Source organism: Aplidium turbinatum, chromosome 5 (assembly GCF_918807975.1).
Source record: "Aplidium turbinatum chromosome 5, kaAplTurb1.1, whole genome shotgun sequence".
NCBI classification, from domain to species: domain Eukaryota; kingdom Metazoa; phylum Chordata; class Ascidiacea; order Aplousobranchia; family Polyclinidae; genus Aplidium; species Aplidium turbinatum.
In genome coordinates this window covers 6,463,967-6,480,965 of record NC_137476.1, presented here as the reverse complement: position 1 = coordinate 6,480,965, position 16,999 = coordinate 6,463,967, and positions in this window count along the sequence as shown.

Here is a 16,999-nt window from a genome sequence, read left to right as displayed (position 1 = left end):
TCTATATCAAGCGAAAAGCTCTCATTAACAATATTATTGAGTACCATAACAATAAATTTCAATAAAAGTTGCATTTGCAAATCATATCACATTGTAAAAATGCACTGACTTGACAAAGCAATTGCTTTTAAAACATATAGTGGTTCTAGTGGAGTCTGAAATTGTATGAAGACAAAAGTGAGGCTTGATTCAAAATGGTTGAAAACCACTGTGCTAGATGACTGTTACTAAAATGAAAGTAACACATTAGGTACAGTGTTTCAACAAAGAATATGTAGGCTAATGATTAGGGCCTTTTTATTTTGACCTAAAAATTTTTTTTTTGACTTAATTTTTTTTTATCAAATTTTGAATTTCTTTTAACCTAACGAAATTGGTTATTTGTAGAGGGCACACTTCTTCCTTTCATTGATACGAGTTACCTAACAATAATATTTTGTCGATGTCAGACCCAAACGTAATATTTTGTTGAAAAGTCAAGGTGTTTTATGGATTATAAAAAGTGCGTCGTGTTTTTTGGCGATAGGAAAATCTTTACAAATCTATCTAACTTTTGGTGAAGATGACTTAGCTTGCTTAGGCATTTTTGTATTACAGAATGTCAGTAGGCTATTTTTAAAATCCAAATTATTGATCTTCGAAAAGACCACGTTTGTGAAGAGGGAGTGTTGTATAAAAAATATTTAAATACGTAACAATGAATACACAATGGACAATTTGCGATAAGAGTTACTGCTGATCCGTGGGCATTATGACAAATTTCTTGCTTTTATGGGTTAATATGGTTTAAATGCGTCGCAGTTTCTGATGTACAATGCTTCCACGAAGATTTTGACAAAAATTACTCTCAAGAAAAACAAAAAAATTTGTCAAAAGCCATAATTTCAATTTTTTTTGACTTTATTGTCAATTTAATTTATTTTGACCTATAAACTTCTTAGAAACAGTCCCCTAAGTGCTGAAAACAACTTTATCAGCACTTAGACCTCGTGGATAGACGAGGTCCATCAAAATTTTTAACTTTATTGACTTTTGCGGCCCTTCTAATGATACAAAATGAGAAATAGGCTATCTTTTTTCTATCTGTTATTCTATGGGATGTGAAAAAGTATAATTTTTTTAAATCAACGTACATACAATGAGCCAATAAACCTTGCTGACAAAGATGAGAATGTTTTCATGCAGATCAGTGCTGTTTAGTTTATCACTTGTCAGTTACGTGGCCGAGTGGTGAGAACGTTTGCGCGACGTTAGAAAGGACGTGGGTTCGACACCGCTCCTGAACACACGGCTGTATCTTTTCGAAGACACTTAATAACAAGCCAAAATAAAGGGAGCAGATGACTCAAAGACTAGTATGTTACTTCGTTGCTTCTTGTTGACGGTTATATTGCAGTGTACTTTATGACGTTGCAATGGGCGCAAAAAACATGATTGCTATTACTTACATCCGTGGTGGGATTCAATCTAGTTAGCAATTGGTTCGTCTACTAGTATTTGTAAAATATTTTTAACCTTGCTGTATTCATAAAAGCCTTTTTTGCTTAAATTAATGACATCTGGCAATCCTGCCTACGTTGATTATCTTAGGCCCACTCGAGAATGTAGGCAAGGAACCGATTCGGCAAACTTCAGTATTCTTTTGAAATGGTTCGTGCCAACCGGTGGAATCCACTGACTTACATGTTTTACAATCTTTTCCACTGTAACCATCCGGACAATCACATGTATAGTTGTCGACACAATCTTCCAACGCCGTACAAGTTCCACCATATTGACATGGATCGGATGAACACGGTTCAACATCACCTGAAAATGACGATTGTAATTGAATTTGTTTTGTCTTAAGTAAAATAAATGTTAAATTGATATTAACGAGACTATTGTTTCTTTAATCTTGTTTTTACTGTGTACTTTTTATCGTTATCAAAATTCGATAATATTTAGGAAAAATGGAAAGATGCTGAATTTATAATAGAGTCAGTGGATAAGGAGTGCCAGCAAATTTAAAGTGAGTGGTGCTGAATCAACGCCACGGGGGCAACAAATAAATGAGTTTCTTTCCTTTTTTTTACAGCATCAATGCAATTATCCAAACGAATCTTTAAACTATTAAAAGTCACCAGCTTGCATCAGATATCGCTTGGTCGTTTGATGTTAATCACAAATTTATTGCATTCTCAGTTTGGCGATTGTTTTGCATCGTTGGTTCGTTAATTGTGAAATTAATTTTTCATAATTTGCGTTATTGTGTGGTATTAATTTGGCGACCTGCAGTTTTTTTAGTCCCTTTATTACTTTCTAGAGCAATGTTCTTAACCCTTTTTGCGCATACGGCACCCTACAGAAGAGAGAAAGATTTGTGGCATCTTGTGGCAGACCAACGATCTCTCACTAAAATGCAGCAAGTTGTTGTAACAAGCCTTAATCATTTCATAACAAAGACTTTAAAAATGGTATTCATAGCTAATAGCTATTCTGTTTGACTTTCAGCTGTAATGCGGTTTGGAGGAAAATCGAAAAGTTCCCTTGTTGTGTCCTTGAAAAAGGTAATTAATAATAATAGTAACTCAACGATTTGACTTGGAAATTGAATGCCACTTTGAAGCAGCACTTTCAAACAAAACTAAAGCTTATTTGTTTCAAAGTCAGTGTGAAACTTGATATAAGGCTTTTCCCTGAGCAGAAAAAATGAGTAAAAACCTTTCCATGTAGCTACAGCATTTGTCATTTATTCAGTTCCTGCATTACAACCGGCAATCAGCATAACTAGTACAAACATCAAATGTGATATCATAAAACCACGGCAATAAAAGGGTGCCACGCTAAGAAGAATTTGCGAATATGAAGCATCATACACAGTATGACGAAGTTTGCCCTCAATAATGCAACAAAAACAATCGTGCATGAAAATTTCATTAAATTTCATTCATTTCATTCCGCGACACCTCAGATGAGAACCACTGTTCTAGAGTATTGGAAAGTCCCCTGACCTAAGTGCAATTAACTTTTGATTTGTTATCCTTGCTTCATTTTGTCGTCTTGACTATTCCGGAGAAGTCACTGCTGGGCTATTGTTTTCTTATGTAATCGCATTATTACTGCTTATGTCTGTCAGACTGCAATTGTCATCGGACACAATGTCCCTCGGTTTCTTCACATGTGATGAAATTGCCGTCTGGACAAAGCCGAAGAAGGTGAGGCGAAAGTTAATGCTTCATGAAAGGCCACAGTAATGAAAACTACTTTAACCCATTAGTGCCCGGTCATCGTTCTAGTCGGAATATTTTTACAAAAAGTTTCAGGTAAAATCCTTATGGGTTGAATATGAATATTCAAAAGAAATTTTTCCGATATCTGTACCAGGAATGCAGAAAATGGTACGTCCCTCCATGGACGCTTGGGCACTCGTACGGAGGCTTGATGTAAAATAAACAAAATTAGCATTTTCCGGTAATGGAATTTTTGAAGTCGTAAAAAGCAATACTACTGCTCTAAGATGCGTTAAAAATGAATTTCTAATAAAAATGCATCGCTTTTTCATTAGATTTATTGAGAAACAAACAAACGAAACTCGATCTAAACAGATAATATTACAAATTCCTTTCAGTTATGATACATTTCGAAGCAATCTGAGTGCAGTCGAACATAACACCGACGGCATCTGTATGACGTGCATTTGTAACAGTATTTACAGACACCTTTTTTGTCCGTCTTGATGATCAGGTGATTGCCCTGATCCCTTCTGATCTCTTCACGGTTGGCAAATGCATGCGTCGATGGTAAGAGAGAAAATGTCTTGCTCCCATTGACCATAATTGTCATTTCTACACATGATCGGATAGTCAAGGAGGATAATCTTTTCCATATCTCTCTCTCCTCCGTGATTGCCCCAATTTTTTCTATAAAACCTCCAAGTTTGCACCATACTGATATTTAGAATCCAATTGTACACACCCCTACCAGTTGCGGCTTCTTGAGCGGATGGAATAACAGGAACTGAGATTGTCCCACAGATCCTCACCTCCCATGTTGTTATTGTAGACCTTGAGTAAGTAAGGCTGATCCATGTCCAGTTGCTTTATTGAATCAGGAGAGTATCTAAAATTTGATAAAATGATTACCTACTATAACTGAAAGACAGTATTGTGTTCAAGAATCTTTCCACACAACATTGGTTTGATCATCTCCAATGTAAAGTTGCTTCATATCTCCCTTCTTCATATCAATGGTCTCTTTCTTTGATAGTAAATATAGATTGTTCATTCGATTTCACCTCATTGTCCCCAAAACACCTATTCCTTTCTGAGGCAAATGATTTATGAAATCCAGGCTCGTGAAAAGATTGTCGCACACAACCTTCGAACCACGAATCAGTCGAGCACTTTCCACACGGCCATAAACTACGTCAGGCCCCTGACTCAGTCCATACTTGAAGATGTTTTTGTTCTAGCGTAGGGGACACAGTGGATTAGCTCTCCAGAGGGGTGCATATAGACCAAATTTTAAACCCGAATCTTGTTGGTTTGCCCTTTATGAATTGCTTGAGAGGGTGGGAACCAAAATAACGGATCATTGATTCGTCTACAGCTGCGTACTGAACAAATTTGGCTGCTGTCTCATTCAAAGCCTCAAAAAGAAGGGCAACTTTCCAAAATGGGTCGTCTTTAGAGTAGTTTAAGTTGGAAAAATGGCTATAGCGCATTACCTCATCAAAAAGATTCTTTGACATGGCTCTTCTTGCCATCACATTGCTTGTATCATCTCTCTTCTCCCAATACATCCTGCGTGTGAAAGGGGTGATGTATCCTGTCATAAACATTATTGCATGACTTGCTCTTAATAAGGAATTATCCACCTTTGACTGGAAGGCCAATGGGTTTTGTTGTGCTGCATACCTCTGGGTCTCTCTCACTACTTTGTTCACACAACCATCAGTCAGAGATGAAGAGTTTCATATCATACGGCGTTTTCACATTATCAAGATCAATGGGTAAATTATCATGGCTTTTCAGCTTCAGGAAAAAAAGGAATTTTTTAATCCAGTTGATTTTTGGCTGTAGACTGGATCCTATCTTTGTTTCTGACGCGTACAGGTAGTATCTTTTCTTCCGTTAATTCTTCTTTACTTGATGATGAGTTACGAAACACAGTTTTCAAGGACGGCCCTTCCTTTTTTTAGTTGCAAATGTGACTTTTCCAATTAGTTTGGGTAATTTTGTATACTGTCTCTTGCCAGGTTTGTTGTACGATAATTCTTCTTCCAGGTCATGTAACGCAACGGGCGTTGACCCACTTTCTTGTGCTACCAGTACTTTTTTTACGTTTCTTCTTGGGTTCCAACGCAATGGGTTGGCTTTGGATGGTCCGGGTAGCGGCTCTGTCTCATCGTTATCAATGTAGGCCTCTCCTTATCTTTAACAAAATCCATGTCCTGAGTATCTTCAGTGTGATGCATCACTATTTCGTCTTTCTGGTTCAGGATTCCTTTTCCAACATCGTTAACGTTTTTGACACCCTCATCTTCATTTGCACTGTCCTCATCGCTCACGTTGCCAGATTCATCAGGAGGAAAATTTACAATATCTGTGGGCTCCTTGGGTGGAGCCTCTTCCAAAATTTCTTGAACAGTGAAACGAATTTTCCTATAAAAAGTGCAAAAATTTACTTGTAGGCTACATGGACTTCTTTTAAAAATAAAGATAAATTAAAGATACATGAATATTTATAACAAGACCGCAATTTACAGTACAAAAACAGTGAAAGCACCTACTCCTAGATTCTAAAGCACACCCATCCGCATACGAAAGTGATGACCTAACCTAACCTTCTACTCGAACTAAAACGTCCAGTTTTGCAAATTGAATATCAGCGCGTTACAAATAACGTTCGCTTTCGCCCAAACATGAAAACATACGAAATCCGATAGCATTAGGCGAACCTTCCTATATGTCTACAGTTTGGCAATAAAGCGTCCGCGTGAGTGCCCAAGCATCCCTACAAGGACTCACCTAACTTATAACTTATATTCAAAAAAAATAATCAGAGAAAAATAAAATATTTCGCTATGGGCACATAGCTATACATATTAATAGATTTATCAAAACACAAAGTTGATGAAAAACAATGTTATATACCTCGATTTTGCAGGTCACAGTTCGTGTACCATGTGCTGGCTCCATATTTCACAAAAGGTCCACATTGAACGTTGCATAGTGAACACTAAAACTTATTTACGAAAATTCTCTTGCGCTGTTTCTATAGCTATAATGTTATTCTAACCCAAGAAAAAAAAATTTGAAAAAAATCAGCAATCTGAAGAAAGCAATTCGGAATCTAAAATACCCACTTTTCACGTCCTTGTAAGGACGCGCGGGCACTAATGGGTTAATTGTGTTGTTCACAGTGAAGGCAACTGGCTCGAACGAGCATAGTTGTAATACGCCCTTTAGCAGGTTAATGACGTTTGCTTTTGAAATAATTTTAACAGTATTCCTAACTGATAGGCCTGTGTGATTATGACGATGCTACATCAGCTCCTTATTGGAAACATACTATCAATTAGTTCAAAGCAATGAAATCTTCTAGCTACAAAGATGAAGCTAATTTATCACACAATTCAATGGCGGATCGCGATCTTTTGTAAGTTAATGGACGGGCTGTAGTCTTGCTTCTACATATTTATTGGCCGATGATGATCTTAGTAGAGTTTTGAAGATATACAAGAACTTAAATAACATGATGCGTTCTGCTGGTGCAAATCAAGCTAAACTATGACAAGATGTATAAAATGACAATCTGCTTTTATTCAGACGTTTCGTCAATCAGACACGACTGACTTCTTCAGGGAGCTTGACCAGGTATTGACTATCTGTCTAGCATAGCAAAGCACAGGACATATTGCTGAAATCAATTAAACATGCAAAATGAAAATTCAACTTCTAGACAAAAAAATATCGCGCGCAAATTTTGACCTAGAAAAAAGGGGGTATAAATGGTAACGATCAACAAGAAACTTAAATAACGGCAGAGAAGAGAATGAACGGTATGAGTCAAGATGAATCGACTTGTGTAAGCACTACTGCACAGTTTACAATCAGCATGAAACCAATTTAAAGAACGTTAAATAAGCACTTACAATAGTTTTTTGTAGACAGCAGAAAAAGAGATGCCATCATTGCGTTTCATTACATGAGGCTTTTGATTGATCAACCAACTTTCAGAAAACATTCGCTTTTTATAAGATTCAGCATTCGCTTCAGTCTCTTAGTAATTTCTCTATTGTTCAATCAGAAACAACGCAATTGTTTTTTTCATTACGATTTACAGGTGGGGCTGTTGGACTTGCAGCCCACCAACTATAAAATTTCATTCCATTGCTAGACAATGTCTTGCTTTATTCAAGTAATGTCACATAAAATAATTAAACAAACCTCATTCTGAGGGGCTGCGATGCAATGTAGACCACGTTATCATGGAAACAACGCATTTTCGAATAGTAAAAAAAGAAAACATATTAAGAGCAAGACAACTAATTGTTTTAAGTAGAATAAAACTTTAAATGTTTTCTTCTACAAAAACAATTAAGGAGAGAGGGGACTGCATCCTCTGCAGTCCTTATAGACGAGCCGTTTTTGGCATGATTGATCTCAACTATTAATTGATAGCAATTTACTGAAATACTTAGATTGTTCGAGTTTTTAGGATAAAATCATTTTATCTTTCGGCAGCTGGCATCTTAGAAGTTACTTTAACCGAAGTTCAAAATGGCAATCATAGATCACAAATAGATAAATCAGTTGTATTGAGGTTAATTTGTTTTTAATTGTACTAAATTTCTACTATAAGCTATACTATGTGAAACGCTAAGCTACAAATTTTGTCTTTGACTGTAACAGTACCATCTAATATTCTAATACAATATGCAAATTAAAAGGCATTTTGAAATCAACATATTCAAATGAGATTGAAATCATTGATGTCAAACACTCATCTAAACAGAAGTAAAACATTGATGAAAAACTAAACAATAATGTCATGTACACCAGTCTCATACAATTGATCACTCACATGTTTCACAATGGATCCCAGTATAACGGTTCCGACAAGTGCACGTGGGGTTCTTTGCAATACAATTTTTGTACTCCATACAAGTTCCTTGGTGTAGACATGGATTGTCGTCTGAACACGTTTGTTTTACGCCTACAATAAAAGTGATTTACATAAAGTTTGGAATTTCAAAACTATGTTTTATTTTTTTGCCACAAAAACTGATTGAAATCTTAAGTTCTTATCAATAAACTCGTGGATTTTTTCCTTTTATTGTTCAATAGTCAAAAATATTTCTGGTGTGTTTGGTTTATGGCACTAAATACTGCCAACAACCTATACAGGCTGTAATTCCAGATAATATTTCCTGAACTAAAATCATTGCGTTTCGTCAACGTTAAAGTTCATGATCTTCCATTTTCATGCATGATGATGGAAGATTTCGATCTAGTGGATGAGAAGGCAAGGAAGTAATCCATTGCTCCTACCTTTATACAACACGGTAAACATCCACTCGAAGTCTCTCCAAGACTTTTCAATGTGCGACGAGTGACACAATTTTGGTGTTGTTAAATATATTTACCTGCACACTTTGCGCAATTACCCCATTGACCAGTCTCATGTTTTGCGCGAAAGGAACACCACGGAGCAGCGGCATCACCCGCAGTTGTGCAATTTTTGTAATTTTCATTTTTGTAATTGAAGGGAAAGTTGCAAGGAGACGTAGAAATGTCATCTTTTTCTCCGCAATAACAATCATCTGAGTAGCCAACCAACATCAAAACAAGTTATGGTTAGTACATTCAGATTATTATTTTCCTAAAGTTAATTCTTGCAAAACCAAACAAAATTAAAATAGCAAAAGTACTGTTCTTGCTATCAATAGTAGGCTAAATATGAAATATATTTTCAAACGATTATGGTTCCGGTTATGTGTTAGAAAAATGCAATATTGAAAATCCATATAAAGACAGACATAGTAACGACGAACAGGATGACATTGCTTAAACTCATCTGCTTAATCAACAACGAAAATAAACATGAATATGATCATAATGCATTGCTTGATTTAAGCCAGTATTTTCCAAACTTTTTTTAATGAATAGAGTATCAAAAGCCCCTTCGACAAAAATAAAGCAAAAGCAACGTTATTTTCCATTCATCACAACAGTCCGATTGTAATGAGACGGATAAGGCTGGTGGAATGCCATCAACTTTTTGATATCGAGTTTCAATTTGGATAGGAACAATCTTAAGTCTCCGCGTCTAACTATGTCAAGACCGTTTCTTTTGTTATTTAAAAGCGAGGTTACGACACTGAAAGTACGCTCTACCAAGTATGAGCTGGTAAAAACAATGATAAAAAGTTTGATTCTATTCCACACGTGAAGGTATTTTTCTTTGATTTTGTTCTGCAACCAGAACGATTTATATAATATAGAACTTCGGTTCGAGTTCAAAATCTCTTTGCAAAGTTATCAGTTCTTTTTCAAGAATTCCATGTACGGAAATATCGCAGAATGGGTCGATTCAGGGCCGTGTGAGGACCATCTCGCGCTCCCCCCGAAATCTACTAGTGGGCCCCTATGTTTAGTGATGACTCTTGAAAATAGGACAAGAAAGCGTTTGGTTATATACGCTTACGTTATGGTTGCATACGTTATGGCCGCAAATTCTTTCGGTGTAAAGAAAAAAATTTACATGCATAATTTCAGCTACCAGTAAACTAAACAACCATACTCTAATATTTTTCAGAATAAAAAGTAAAAATGCCGACAATGAAGGATCTGGAAAAAAACCAAAGTTTTAACAAAGCAAAATTTAAAAACAAGTGAACAATGCAAAACGTAATGTCCGAAAAAGCCAAGCAAGTACTATAAGGGTATGGGGGCCGGGCGCTTTCTCTCCGGAAAATTTTTCAAATATAATCTTGTTTTGGTCACTTTTTTAGCAATTTTGGGGCAATAATGCTTTCTTTTAGTATCAATATGTTTAAACTTTAAAAAAAATTTAAATGTTTACAATTTCAATCCGAAAAATACTGCACAAACTAAGTATACGTGGGCCCCTAGATGGAGGTGGGGCTCTAGCCGAAGGTGTGGAAAGCAAGAAATACAATCTTGCATGATTTAAGCTATCCATTAGCGAGCTTTTGTAGCAGCTGTTTTCTCTTTTAAACAGCGAACAAAATTAAACAAACTAAAATCAGTGGGCCCCTCCGGCCGGGGTCGATTATCCAGCCAGGGATTTCTAAATGGATCATATCTTGAAATCGAACTCTTATGTATTTGTGTAGTTTGAAATGATATTATCGAAGGGAAAAACTTGGAACCAGACAAAAATCTGATGAAATCTGGTTTATTTTTGAACTATTTGGTACTAAAACAGAAAATCTTGGAAGCAGATAAAAATTTAGGTCAATTCTACTCTTTATGACTGGGCATGTTGTTCGTATGTGTAACTGCTCCGATTTACTATTAGTGGCTCCAATCACCCAGTTTATAGACAGCGTCTCTTTCGTATTTGCAAACGCCCCCAGGGAGGCGCTGGTGCCCACTTTAGGAACCATTGATTTATGCCATTGAATATCGAGATTATGCAGCAATATTTACAAAATTTTCCTTTCAAATAGCCAAAAAACATTAAACAAATTGAAATGAGTGGGCGCCTAAACAGCCGTGCCCACCCTGAGAGGTACGAGGAGCAGTTATACCGTCCTGTCACCCTAGACCACTTTTAAACAATAACATGTTTGCACTACACAATCACAACAACGCTAAAAAAATCAGCATTTGTGAATGGGAGGAGGGAAGCCATGGCCCAATGGCCTCCTCTGCGTACACCACTGGGCAAAGTAATGTGATATGACCAAAGGATCAAAGCCACGGCATGAGAGTCTGGGCAACATATAAGACAGATAGTGGTGTGAGGGGACCTTACAAATGTAGGGAAAACAAAATCGCCACTTAGAGCAGCACATCAATCTACTAAACACATCATTACGCGTCTGTGTCCACAAATTAGAGTAAAATTTTACAATGAAAGCAACCAAAGAAACTATCTTAAAGCTTATAGACACAAGTTTACAACAGACTACTTACCGGTGCTTTGAGCAAATTCATAAAAAGACGCAAAGAATACCACCAGTAAATAAGCCAAACGATTTGTCATGTTGCTTGCAGGTTTCTTGATTTCTTTTTCGATGAACTCTGAACTCGCATTAACTCATAAAACTTTCCCAAAACACAACCACAGTTGCAACCATGAATAAGAAGATAATAAGATAATTATACAAGAAGGCCTAAGTGCTTATAAATAATCAACAAGACAAGTTAGTCAGTGAAAATTAAAAAATAAGTGCAACTTGCACTTGCAAGTGATCGCATGTAAACGAAAAATTAATGTTTGTTATCTATTGTTTTATATTTCGTTCTCAATGCTGATTTAAAATTTACTGTGGGTCCCTGTTTGGATAAGTTTGTAGTGTCCTACTGATGTTTCCGCCTGGCGATGGCGAACATTTACGACGCTGTCTCTCTGCTGCCATAAATAGTGATGAGTTGTTGCCACTGTTTAACGATCAACGTGTGCAAACCTGTAGGCTACTTTCGCTTTGATGCGGATGAGGATGTTCGCTCTTCCTGTTTGGAAATTGCAACGAATCTGAATAAGCGACGTAAAACATGAATTGTGATGAAATTCGCATTAAGCGCATGGCTTCAATTCAACTCTCTCGCCTCTTGCTTCAAAAGTAAATGGGAGGACGTGATCTGGCTGAGGATGAACCCTTTACATCCCAAAGGTTGGTTGATTTGGTTTTGAATCTCGGACTGACAAATCCTTGATAGGTTGTTCCTGGTAGTTTCGCATATTTGTGGCTCTTGATGCAAGGCCAATTACCGAGATTGGCAGAGTGAAGTTTTCCGATTGTTGAAGCATTGTTGCCGGGGAATTGTTGCGTTCACTAGGTGCCTCTGAATGGAGAGCAGTCCTGAAATGCGTTGCTCAACCGTACACCATACGAGTCGAACCAGAGTCGCTCGATCTTGAACTGGGCGCGTAAAGGGTTTACATATGACTCCTTTTTAATAAAATTGAATACAAAATAAATATTCTATGGAATTCTGTTTAATTAAAATGTTCCCATTCACTTTTTGGCAAAACTTGCAAATCGGGTATGTACTACTCTTGCGATCTTTTTGGGATAAGTTGGTGAAAAAACAAAAGTTTTGCATTGTTGCTTCAAAAAACAAAAAAACAACAGCAAAGTTATGAGAAAGCTCTTGCTTCTGTCAACAGCACAGGGAGCAGCTGATTCTATAAAAGTAATGCGATGCGTTGAATAATTGCTAAGGAAAACAATCTCCGGATGCAAGTTTCTAAAAGTTTCTTACTTTAGGAAATTCTTGTCCTTATCCATTATTCTACGTATCGTATTTCGTTATTCTACACATGCAGTTTCTAGAAGCAAGAGAATACCACAAAGAAATGCGCTGGCAGACAATATGCTCAGAGGCAATAAATCGCTGATGACGTATATGCTGACGTTGTGTGTTTTGAAACTTCACTTTTTTGCAACAATATTCAGTCAACAAAACTGCTAGGATAAGTTTCTGATAAGGTGGTATCATAGCTATCTGGAGATACGGCCTGGTTTGTCACATTCTACAGAATTCTCAAGATTTTGCCAACTTTTGGTTACTGTCTGGATAAAATTTTGTAAAAATTATTCTATAACGCCTTATTTACTACTTTTCCCAGGTAACACGATAGGTTTTAACTTCATAAGATGTTAACAAACAAAGACAATTTGATTTCAAAAATTTGATTTGTAAACTATTAAACAAACTATATTAGCCTATATAATTTTTTATTATTTTTTATATTAACGTCTTCTTTACTCTCTTCCCCAGGTGACACAATGACTTTTAACATCATCAGACGTTGAAAAACAAAGACAATGTGATTTTAAAAATTTTATTCGGACTGGTAATCCTCATTTAACAGTCTGATTAAGCGTTTTTCGAGTTACTTTTGTCATTTTCTGCTGCCTCTTCTAGGCAACAAAAAACGTTTACATCATTACAAGTCAGCAAAAAAAAAAAAAAACTTAGAAAATTTCAGTCAGACAGTAGCAGTAGCGGTGATCAAAATCTGCAAACCGTGGCAAATCAGGGTGCAACTCTATGTGGTCATGGAGATATATATTTTCATATTTCGAAACTCGTTGTCTGGTTTGCCGAAGTTGTATCGTATATATTTTAAAAGAAATATGTATATTTTTTTTTGTAAATAAACTTAATTTTGTTTACGTATATGTAGTGTATGTTATCCACGAGTGATATTTATGAACTTGCCACTACAGCATCAGTCAAATGATTTCTGAGATTGTTTGTTTATGGAAAGCCCTCACAATCAGCATAAGGCTGATTACTACTCACTAGAACAATTTCGATTATCAAACCATAAGGATGTAGCCTACATGCCAGCCATCCAGACTATCCATCAACTTTATGTTTCACGGCATCGATTGTAACAAGAATTTTTCTACAACTGGCTGCCTTGACATTTATGATGCTTTGTTGGATATTGCGGCCGAGATCTTCCATATGAGACTTGAAAAACGTTGATAATAATTTTAAAAGCAACTAAATTGCAAAGTTAATAATTCCAGTAGTTTCAACGATATTTTATCTTCATAAGGTAAGTTTTAAATTTTATTACCTAAACGCCTTCAAAAATACAAAACAACTGCAACAAGAGAAACAGAAAACTAACCTAATATTAAACACTTACAAAAAACTGGTGTAAAACAAAATAGTGCTTGTTATAGGCTTACTGCTTGCATTTGTGTAGTTGGTAGGGTAGGCTACAACAGACACTTTATTTTTTGGTGAATGCAGTAATTTTGCTATTTACAAGGAAGCAAATTTTGGAGGCAATTTTACTTTTCCATATACGTGAGATGTGACCTTATGTTGTTGCAGTTCACAGCCGGAAATCAGTCGGCTAGCTTATTGTACAGTTACTATGCAACTTTTTTTTTATCGCAAAGTGCTATTACTGTGTGACAAACTCGCTTGTGTAATTCTCATTTTCTTTACAGGGTGCTTTATAGTCCACGAGGTGTTTAATATGTCATCTAATCAATGCATAAGGGAGAGAGTTAAAATTCATTTTTTCCATTGCATACAAGGCTACATTAAAGTGTATTTGTGGCATCCCTTCTCAATCTTACTGTAGACACAAACGTAGACCAATGATAGACAGCGAAATGTGGCCCATAGCCTATGATCGTCAGACCACTCGGCACGCGACAGTTCAGCAAGTGCTTCAACTCAGCAATCACATTTCAGCTACTGCCAAGTCAGCAAATGAGATTTACTTGTTAAATTCGGACTTGCTTGGTCATTGCTTGTTGAACTCATTTTGCTGACTTGTTGCATGCCAAGCTCCGGCTTCCTCAGTTGTTACTTGCTCAGCTTCATCATTTGCCAACTTCAGCCACTTGCTAAAATGTTGCTAGCTCAGTTGTCCCTTACTCAACTGCTCAAACCAGTTCACAATTGCTGACTTGTGGGAGACTAGCCTTAGCCATGGGAAAATATGTCACGATATTGTATGAATCATAGAATAAGCCATTGCATAGCTGCTGCAAAAACACAATTTCTATTGGATTTCTTCACCTCTTTGCACAATTATTCGTTTCAATTTTTATGATTTTGCAATTGGCCAATGTTAAAATAAAATCTACAAACAGATTTTTCTGAAAACAAATATGCCTTTTTCATATTTCTGCGTCGAAGCAACCTATTCCTTTCTAAGCGTAGAATTGTCGTATTGTATTGTTTCTAATAGTATTCAAATAGAATTGCATTGAATAGATTTGTCGTCATCATTGGTACTATCACGTATATTTTGTAGCCTACGTGATAATACTGTTTGTTCCAAGGCTGTGATGAAGATAAATGAAAACCGAAAATGATCAAAAGCGCAGAGTGACGCATTTCCAAGTCAGCAGTTTAAAGTTTCTGCAATTTTTCTTCCACTGCTGTGGAGAATACGTTATTCAAAAAATTGAAATTAAGTTTAAACAATGTGCAAATGATTTATTTGATAACAGACAACGAAAGGCAGCAGTTCAAAACTTTTTCCAAGTAGGTTGCATATTTCAACACCAGTGTAATTTAGGATGAACAAAGCTCGGATTGTTACAAATACGGCTAAGCATAACATTACATGTCATTGCTATAAACATAGTATTTCCTTATGATAACACCTTTGTAGTTGATTTAGTGCAGTGATATTCTAAGCTACATGTTTCAACAATACACGGTTTTATCCAGTTTATATCGACGGTCAGCATTGAAGCAAGGATGGGGATGCATAACTTAATATAGAAAAGAAAATTGTCTGTATGAAATACTAGGTTTTACAACAAATATAATAAACTACGGAAAATTTACGTTTTACTGTAGTTCATTTCAGAAAATGCCCTGACTGGCAAATTTTAACAGTAGGTCTATAAAGCAACTGGATAACACGTCCAGCATGAATCGCTCGATAAATGCGCAAACAAAATACTATGATGACCTCATAAACAATTGTAACGGCTAATGCACATTGCACAACGCATGATTAACATACTTTTAGGTGTAGTCAAGCCCAATGTATGTTTTCAGATTGACACCTTTTGCGTTTTGAACTAAAAAATTGCATTTTGCAACACATGGTGGCTTATAGGCTATAACTTCAAATATGACAACTTATTGCTCTTTTGTAAAAAAAAATCACAATTTCTTCGAAACAAAAACTGCTTAATTTTTGTTGAAGCGTTTTTAACATAGGTACAATATGTAGCTATAGCAGTAATCTGTTCGCTGATAAAAACCTGAATAACACTTGCTTTAACATTGGATTTATCTTGAACAAATCTGAGTTTTAACACATCTGAGTTTCAGCCCACGGCTTATACATGATCATGAGCTGCTACAGCTTACTCGCTGCATTACAGCGTAGACTACGCAACTGTTTCCCTAACAAGCAAAGTGAACAAAGAAACCCGATAAACTTTAATTTCCTTCCGCGTTGCATGTTATTTGAGAACTCAAATCAATTTGCATATGGCAGCACATCATAACGAAGATTGTAGTTTAGAGCAGCGGTCGCCAACCTTTCCAACTACACAAATCACTAAATGTATACTTTTAAATTCGGCTAATAATGATAAGTTCACAGTTAATTACAGATTTTTTTTGTCATATCCAGGCTTACGAAAAAAAAAAGAATACACATGTTCTGCAATATTTGAAACAAATAGTGTATCTGAGTGCATGAATGTTAATGACTATATCTGCATTCTCTAACTATTCTTTATAACTAACCTTGACGATTCCCGCACCCACTAGAAACAGCTCTCGCACCCCCGGTTAAGAATCCCTGCTCTAGCCTGTCACCATCACTTTCTTTCAACAAATTTTCACCTCATAAAACTCTTTAGTCGGTCTACAGATTGCATAGCCATATAGCGAGAGCTTTCTTGCTTTGCTGGAAAAGGTTTTTGTTTTACACCATTGAAAAGCAAATGGATGGGTTTTATCATTTTATTTAACTACTATGCTACGATTAAAATGTAATGTTTGTAATATATAAGAATGATTAAAAGGAATTAAAAATGAAATTATTTGATCGCACATTAAATAAGTTGCTTGACTTCTTAACATAGCCTACTGTATGGCTCTATACAACCTTTAGGCCTAAGCATTTGTTCAATAAACTTCCATAGGTAGCTTATCTTAGCAGTGGAGTGATTTTAAAATTTTAAGTGTAAAACGAAATGGTATCAGATGCTCAAGAAGTAAGCTATTGAAGACCACCCAAGTAATTAAACCTCAAATACACGTTATTTAGACAAACTGCAGGCATTCAAAGGTTAAAGAACCATTGCAAG